Below are 9,426 nucleotides of genomic sequence, written 5' to 3' on the forward strand. Positions count from 1 at the left end.
CCGGTGAAGGTGGTGGTGGCAGAGGCAGCTCCTGCTGCTCTGCTCCTAGTGGCGGAAGCGGTGGGAGCAGCGTGTAGTCTTCTGACGACGGAGGTGTGGGCAGCGTATAGTCTCATGCCGACAGAGGTGGGGGCAGCGTGTTGTCTCCTGGTGACAAAGGGTGGAGCAGCGCGTAGTCTCCCCCTGTTGCAGGGGACTGGTGCAGCTCTCCCTCTCTTGCAGGGGACTGGTGCGGCTCTCCCCCACTTGCAGGGGACTGGTGCGGCTCTCCCTCACTTGCAGGGGGACGGGTGCAGCTCTCTCTCACTTGCAGGGGACGGGTGCGGCTCTGGAGGCGCAACCAGCAGACACTCTTCCTCTGCTGGTGGAGATGGGGACAGCAGGCATTCCTCTTCTGCTGGTGGACGTGGGGACAGCAGGCATTCTTCCTCTGCTGGTGGACGTGGGGACAGCAGGCATTCTTCCTCTGCTGGTGGAGATGGAAACAGCTGCCTCCCGGGCGTTGGACGCCCGCGGTCCCCCCGTCTGGGCGCTGGACGCCCGCTGTTCCCCCGTCTGGGCGCTGGACGCTCGCGGTGCCCCCGTCTGGGCGCTAGTTCCTCCTTCTCCTGTCCAGCCACATTCCCACGAGAGTTATAGGGAAGGGGTTTTAACCCCATCCCCACAACTACATATTACAAGACCGGCTCTCTTGCCGGTCTCAAACAGAAAATAATAAAAGACGGATGGTGCTCGACAGCCAGCACATAAACACAATAATGATTAAGATGGACGGCTTCGTCCGCCCGCATACAAATACAATAATAATAATAATAATAATAATAATAATAATAATAATAATAATAATACAAAACATACAAATAATAATACAGGGGCGGGGTGTACCCCGTCACATATCCCCCCTTTGTGCGCAGCACACATGACCTTAAAGGCCACCTCCCCCCCTAAAACTCCAAAAGTTCAAGTCCACATTCTGGGGTGGGAGTGGCAACTCGGGCCGTGGCATACTAGCAACCTCAGCCAGTAGCATGCAGGCGGCATCCCCCAGCGGAGGCGTGCCAATGTTCCCAGGTGAGCAGGCAGCCCCAGGCGATGCAGAGCAACAGGCAGCCCCAGGCGACGCAGAGCAACAGACAGCCCCAGGCGATGTGGAGCACCAGGCAGCCCCAGGCGACACGGAGCAACAGGCAGCCCCAGGCGACGCGGAGCAACAGGCAGCCCCAGGCGATTCGGAGCAACAGGCAGCCCCAGGCGATGCAGAGCAACAGGCAGCCCCAGGTCATGCAGAGCAACAGGCAGCCCCAGGCAATGTGGAGCAACAGGCAGCCCCAGGGGATGCGGAGCAGGCATCCTTGGGCGGTGCGAGGCAGGCATCCTTGGTCAGTGACAAACTCAGCTGCATCTCCTCTGGTGGTGGAAGTGGGAATGGCAAGCAATCTTCCCACAGTGGTGAAGGCAGAACCAGCAGGTATTTACCCTCTGCTGGTGGAGGCGTCGGAGGTAGAGCCAACTCCTGCTGCTCTGCTCCTGCTGGTGGTGGAGACAGAGGCAGCTCCTGCTGCTCTGCTCCTGGCGGTGGAGGCAGAGGCAGCTCCTGTTTCTCTGCTCCTGGCGCTGGAGGTGGCGGAGGTAGAGCCAGCTCCCGGTGAAGATGGTGGTGGCAGAGGCAGCTCCTGCTGCTCTGCTCCTAGTGGCGGAAGCGGTGGGAGCAGCGTGTAGTCTTCTGACGACGGAGGTGTGGGCAGCGTATAGTCTCCTGCCGACAGAGGTGGGGGCAGAGTGTTGTCTCCTGGTGACAAAGGGTGGAGCAGCGCGTAGTCTCCCCCTGTTGCAGGGGACTGGTGCAGCTCTCCTTCACTTGCAGGGGACTGGTGCGGCTCTCCCTCACTTGCAGGGGGACGGGTACAGCTCTCTCTCACTTGCAGGGGACGGGTGCGGCTCTGGAGGCGCAACCAGCAGGCACTCTTCCTCTGCTGGTGGAGATGGGGACAGCAGGCATTCCTCTTCTGCTGGTGGACGTGGGGACAGCAGGCATTCTTCCTCTGCTGGTGGACGTGGGGACAGCAGGCATTCTTCCTCTGCTGGTGGAGATGGAAACAGCTGCCTCCCGGGCGTTGGACGCCCGCGGTCCCCCCGTCTGGGCGCTGGACGCCCGCTGTTCCCCCGTCTGGGCGCTGGACGCTCGCGGTGCCCCCGTCTGGGCGCTAGTTCCTCCTTCTCCTGTCCAGCCACATTCACACGAGAGTTCTAGGGAAGGGGTTTTAACCCCATCGCCACCTACTACACATTACAAGACCGGCTCTCTTGCCGGTCTCAAACAGCAAATAATAAAAGACGGACGGTGCTCGACCGCCCGCACATAAACACAATAATGATTAGGATGGGCGGCTTCGTCCGCCCGCATACAAATACAACAATAATAATAATAATAATAATAATAATAATAATAATAATAATAATAATAATAATAATAATATTACAAAACATACAAATAATAATACAGGGGCGGGGTGTACCCCGTCACACTCACTTATATTGCTATAAGGGATAGGAATGATATTTTAGCTTTACAGAGTGACATATGGGATGCTTTAGGATTTAGTGCTGGACGTTTAGAGTTTTGCATGTCTGGCCTAAGGGCGAAACATGTGATAAACATAATTGTATTGAAGTTTTAACACTGTTAAATTTGTAAAGGCTCTGGATTGCCCAGATTGCTTATTAGCTGGGATCTGACAAGGTCTGTAACCACTCTGTCCATTTTTTTATTATTATTATTATTATTATTATTATTATTATTATTTATTTCTTAGCAGACGCACTTATCCAGGGCGACTTACAGTCGTAAACAAAAAATACATTTCAAGAATCACAGTACAAGTATTAATACAATTAAGAGCAAGATAAAATACAATGACTTCAGTTCTAGTAAGTACATATATTACAAAATACGAATCAATATCAGAGCAGATAACAGTGTCAGTGATAGTTACATCAGGATACGATTAAATGCAAAATACTACAGATTGAATAACACTAGTGGCAGATTACAGTACAGTACTCTGTAAAGTACAGGATTGAGTGCAGTAAAATAGGGAGCAGATAAGTGCAAGTAAAGCGCATTAAGGAAGAGTGATGCGATGAGGGGGCCCAGGGAGTGGGTGTAGAGAGAGAACAGGAGAGGACACAAGACTGACCCTTGGGGGACTCCTGTTGAAAGAGGGCGAGGTGTGGAGGTTGCTCCAGGTAGGAGGAGAGCCAGGCCAGAGCAGTGCCAGATTCCCAGGTCAGTGAGAGAGGATAGTAGAATAGAGTGATCGACAGTGTCAAAGGCAGCAGAGAGGTCGAGGAGAATTAGGACAGAGGAGAGAGAGGCAGCTCGGGCAGAGTTTAGTGAGTTAGTGACAAACAGGAGGGCGGTTTCAGTGGAGTGAGCAGAGCGGAAGCCAGATTGGAGAGGGTGGTTGGACAGGAAAGCAGAGAGCTGGCAGTGTACTGCCTGCTCGAGGGTTTTGGAGAGGAAGGGTAGGAGGGAGACGGGGCGGTAGCTCTGGAGGGAGGTGGGGTCGAGGGTAGGTTTTTTGAGGAGGGGAGTGATAGGGGCTTGTTTAAAGGCAGAGGTTTGTGGCCCTGGAGCAGGGAGGAGAGATCAGAGTCTGAGAGGGGGGAGAAGGTGGAGAAGGAGGCTGAGTTAGTAGGGGAAGCAGTGTGTGTAGGGGTTGGAGCAGGAGGGGGTGGGGGGAGGGAGAGGTGTTAACGAGTTTGCGGATATCTGAAATTTTAGAAGAGAAGAGGCAAAGTCATCAGAGGAGATAGAGGAGGGAGGAGGAGGGGGTAAGGATTAGGAGGGAGGAGAAGGTAGAAAATAGTTGACGTGGGTTGTTAGTGGAGGCTTGGATTATAGATTGGAAATAAGAACATTTAGCAGAGGACAGAGTAGAGGAGAAGGAGGAGAGGAGGGAGCGGTAGAGGTCTAGGGCAGCAGGGAGTTTGGTTCTCTTCCATTTCTTTTCAGCAGATCGCAGTGTGGTTCTTCACACTGGGCAGAGGACGAGAGTGAGAGGACAGAATAACAGGGATGTGAGAGACAGTCATAGCAGGACAGGCGAGACAAATAGGCATAGTGGGAGCGGGAGCGGTGGGGGGAAGGGTACAGACCTGACTAGTAGATGGCGTCTTCCAGAGCGCTGCTAGGTTCGGATCTTTTCCAACATGCTCTCGGCGCAGGCCTCCCCTCGCTGGACTCCCACAGCTAGACTCCCACAGCTAGACTCCCAGCTCTTTTGTTGTGAGGCTCTTTGGTTGGATGGCACTTCGTGCTGGCGCACAAATAGCCTAACTGACTAATATAACAACTAGGTGGATAAAAGCTGAGTGGAAACTAATCAAATAGCAAATCAACCTCTATTCAATTTAACCACACTCACCTGGTACTAATCACACACTATATCACCTAATTGAAACACCACCTTAATAATGTTACTTAAATATAGCTAGTGTTCTGATATACCGTCTACTTAGGTTTATTTAATGTCTAAACAGGTCAGCGAAATGTCTGCGAAATCCTAATTTTATTCCGTAACATACCCGTGAAAAATACGTAAATTTACCGCGATTTAAATAGACCCCTAATAATACTGCTCTGATTCGTTAAAACTTCAAACCTGAATGGGTCTGTGTGATTGTCTTAATTACTTAAGCTAAGAGTTGTCTGGATATACTGTAAGCCAGTGCACGAACAATCCACTTACAGGAGTCCAAAACATCTCTGTGCCATCCTTAAACGTCTCCTCTGAGTTTAAGATTATGATATGCTCAGAGCATAAAATAAGTAAGTTGGAATCTGACAGTAGCACTATGTGCGTTTTACAATTACATAATTTAGTTTTCAGCTGATTTTTTCACCATTACCCAAATCTTTTGATCTGCATGATTACTGTATAATCTGTATCCCTGACAGATCTACCTCAAAATGATGAATGTTTAGAGAATTATCATCCAATGTTTGCCAAATATTAGTTTGAGGTAGAGGGGAAAATGTATTTCCATCATAAAAGTGGACTGTCCCTGTAACCTGCATGCACATAGATTGATTTTTTATCATTATCCCCCTTTACCCAATATTCATTAGCCATGGCAATAAAACACCACATTTTGCCACAATAATGAATAATTTGGATGTGGTGCATTCAATGGATTATGTCTGATTATCCCCATTTTAATTATTACCAGTTACATGCAGATCAGAATCTTTAAAAGAACTGGAACTATAACTACAAAAATGATCACTAGGGTTACCATGTGGCTCCAGATTAACCGGACGCTGTGAGACAGAACTGGATTTCAAACTTGCCCCTAAATTGAAATAAATGAAGGTGTAAATGAACCATCCTTAGCTACAATTAATAATGGTGCTTAAATACACGCATGCGCGTCAAATAATTGTATTATACCAAGAATGAATTGCAGCCAGTCGCTATTTTTTTCTGTTTCTTAAAATTCAATCGCCCATATTATTCTGCAAATACAATTTCATCACCATCTCGTTGCTCTATCGATAAATTAGCTATTCGTTCATTAAGATCTGATCAGAAGCAGCTGATCAGTGTGAATTGTTTGCTGCGCCCAAGCAATTCCACCACAGCAGGATTAATCTCAGCAAAGGTGGAGCTCAATTATACGTGAATTACTTTCAATTTAGGGGGAATTTTGAAATTCCGGTCTGTCTCAAAGCGTCCGGTTAATCTGGAGCCATATGGTAACCCTATGATCACTATATGTTGAACAACTACTAAAAATAGTATCTGCTTATATCTACTTGTTACTTGATATTTATATATGTTGTAAAAACACACACACACACACATATATATTATATATTTGTGTGTTTTAATATAATTATGACTTCTAATATAATTATGACAAATACATTGTATTTACAGCATTTTTCTGTGTCTTTTTTTTACCTCTGAACAAGTTTCTGTGAAGCAGGCTGTCTTTCTGCACTGCTTAAACTGTCTCCACCCTTTAGACACTAAATGCCTCTCTCAGTGATGTCACACGAAATAAAAAAAACTATCAGGAAGTGAAATTGAATCCCTCCTCTATCTAATTATATGTTTCAAGCCTGTTCTGCAAAGTATGGTGGCCCTGTAAGTCATCAAAAGAAGTGTGTTTTTTACCGTGTTTACATGATTGCTGTCCTAGAAGCCCACTTCAGTATGATGTGTTAACACGATTCTGGTCCATAAAGGGTTAAAGATATCTCGAAAGCAATTTGAGATATCTTTATGTAATTTTTAGATATCTCAAAATGAAATTAAGATATCTTCAAAAGGGTTTATTTACAGATATCTCTAAATATTTCAAGATATCTTAAAATGCAATTTGAGATATCTCTAAATGATAATTTGGCTTGCCATACTAAAATAGTACGTGCATCCCTAATCATGTATTTGTAACACTTTGGGAGGCAGCAGTTCCTTTTCTTTAAACAGTTACACAAACATCCATTACATCTTGTAATATTCTCTATACAATATCCACAATGGTGTAATCCATTGTATAACACACTTTTATTGCTAACCTATTGTTACAAATAACATTACCATTAATTTCCCTTAATTCATTTTAAACATTCAATGCTACAGTAAATAATTCAATTTTCACTTTGTCTACAGTAATGTCCACAGTAGGTGACAATATTATCCCATTATCAGGCATTTGTTCTTCAGTAGAACATCAGTTTTCAATGGTCCTGTTGTCTGAGAGTGTAAAGTTATGTATGGTTTGTTGACTGTTTATCTTCAGTTCCATGGTTGTCTCCGCCCAGGTCCCGGTACTTGAATCACCATCAGAATCAGCAATCTGGAATAAATGAAGTGCAGTATTAATTCTTTTGATAACATCTGATTTCACCCAGACCACAATGGGGTGTCCTTCAATCCTTTATAACCACCTATGTCCACCCCATATTGTGAAATATCAATTCTGCAACCCTCATGGCAGAATTGAAAGTGGACCTGTAGGAGAAGAGAAAGCCTCAAGCCTGTTTCTACTCTGAAAGTAACTAAAGATTGTTATCTCTATGGGTGTGGTTACCACCATTCCTTTTTCTGTAACGATTGTAAGTCGCCCTGGATAAGGGCGCCTGCTAAGAAATAAATAATAATAATAATAATAATAATAATAATAATAATAATAATAATAATAATAATAACGGGAAAAAAAACTCTCACAGTGGATCAGCGTTGCCAGATCTGAAATGTGGAAATATCGTATTGGACCCTCAAAATTATCGTATTTTCAGAACAATTATCGTACACTGTAAAACTTTAAGAATATATGTGTTATTTTTCCATCCTTAATATGTGACATCATATTACCTGATAAACTGCTTCACAAGCACTGAAATGAACAAAAAAAAGCACTGCACTGAACTACTTGACACCGCACTGATCACAAGTCATTTTGTTCAACTCTTTGTTCTATTGCAACTTCCCTTACATGTTTGAATTAAAAAAACGACATACAACACACACGTAATCTTGTGGTAACGCCTGCCTAGTACAGTTAACATAACGAGAAGTTATTAGATGCTATTATAATATAGAAACGTTAAACAACATTAAAAAAAAGGTTTTCTAATAGTTTTATCCTGATTTCACTTCAACGTTCCAGCGGGGGAAGCTGATTGGCTGTTGGCACTCAATCGTTTTCTATATTATAATATAACTGTATAATTTTACTCACCAATATTACATTTTGTCGAATTCCACTTCGGAATCGCTGTGTTCAACAGCTTGTGAAGGTCCTGGTACAGATGAAGGCGTGGCGGTATCTTTTTTTTGTCTGTATAAATTTGAGGAAGAAATGGAGCGCAACCTATTGTCAGTTGGCTTGAATTTAACGCATCCACCAGAAAGGTTGACAGACTGGGAAGTGAGCAACAAACTTTTGATGGTGTCTGTGATGAGCCTGTTGCGTGGCTTCGTTTTAATTAGATTAACTTGTGAAAATACCCGTTCGCAAGAGGCATTTGAGTGAGGGAAAACGAGAATGTCAAGTGCAAATGTTGCCAGTTCCATCAGCATTCTCCTGCCTCCGAGATCCTCCAAAACCAGTGCATTGTACCAGAACGTGTCCACATCCATTCCTTTAAAGTTCTCTGGCAGTTTCATCAAGGGAATTTGCCTCCACTGGTCATCAATGAGCTGGAGTAAGTCAGTGTTTTCAGGATCCACAATTCGTGGCACTTCTATTAGAAGTGGCAACAAGGAGGGGTACCAGGATCTTGAGCCCTGATCTGTGGCCACTGACGGGGTAAGGCATTAAATGTGAGTGAATGAATGTCAAATGCAGCGTTGCACTAAGATGCCGGGAAAATCATTCTGCATGCGACTGGCGATTGAATTATTTTTACCCATCATTGCATTGCATCCGTCAGAGCCGAAACCAATAATGTTTGCAAGAGGTACGCCTGCATTACTGAATGTTTAAATTGTTTCCACATATAGACGTTCTGCTGTGGCTCCTGTGCTGTGCAGCATCCGAATCTTTGCCTGAAAAAATCTGCTCTTCCAGAATCGGCTCTGAACTGACTTTGTAGCATCATCGAAAAAACGCACAACAATGCCAATGTCAGTCGACTCATCAATTAGAATGCTGAATTTCTTGCCTTTGAGGATTACTGCAAGGTCCTCAAAATAACAATCACCAATGACATTCTTTGTGACCACAGTAGCCTTTGTGCGGCCAAGACTAATATATTTTGCACTACTTTTGAGTCCTTAAAAATGTCTTTCAGCACATCAGTCAAATGATCAGCGGCTCGCAAGGCTATCCAGAAAGCTTCAGCTGTGCAGTTTTAACAGCAGTTTCTAAATTTACGTTTTCAGTACCTATATGCATGCACTGTGTAATTGACATCTGATTCAGAGCCAAACATTTTACTTTTTCTTGGTGCTTCTTTGATTGTAAATGGTTTTTCAGAACGCTATGTTCTGCAGTTATTTGTATTTTACAACAACGGCACATTGCTCTTGTTTTGTTGCCAACCACAGCCTGCAACCACCCAGCGAATAAAAGGTCAGACTCCCATTCTTTTCGATATAATTGTTGCCGGTGTTTTGCTTTCTCACACTTCTTTTCTTTGGGGGAGGGGGAATCCACTTCGCTCTCGGTATTCATGTTGCTACCGTCTAGGCTAGCTTTCAAATACTGTTTAACTTATTTTACTGTCCTAAGCTTGGTCGTCACACGTCTCTACCGCACCGCCTCGAGGTAGCGAGTGTCAGTCGCACTTAATTGAGGACATACGTAGTGCGTGCCTGCCTGCGTGGAAAAAGCAGTGCTTTTTGCCTACTAACATAGTGTCTCAGCAGCTGGTGACATCACGTGAAAAACCTCAGTAGTACACAATGTACT

At 45.0% G+C, this 9,426-nt stretch overlaps 1 long non-coding RNA gene across 1 annotated transcript in view; it reads right to left on the reverse strand.

Annotated features, from left to right (window-relative positions):
- Positions 1-5,868: 5,868 nt before the first annotated feature.
- LOC131702009 (uncharacterized) overlaps positions 5,869-9,426 on the reverse strand; it is a 13,052-nt gene continuing 9,494 nt past the window's right edge. The window contains exon 2 of the long non-coding RNA XR_009309240.1: positions 5,869-6,867. This is a non-coding gene — a long non-coding RNA (uncharacterized LOC131702009). The remainder of the gene's footprint in view (positions 6,868-9,426) is intronic.

The sequence above is a fragment of the Acipenser ruthenus genome, chromosome 28 (assembly GCF_902713425.1).
Source record: "Acipenser ruthenus chromosome 28, fAciRut3.2 maternal haplotype, whole genome shotgun sequence".
NCBI classification, from domain to species: domain Eukaryota; kingdom Metazoa; phylum Chordata; class Actinopteri; order Acipenseriformes; family Acipenseridae; genus Acipenser; species Acipenser ruthenus.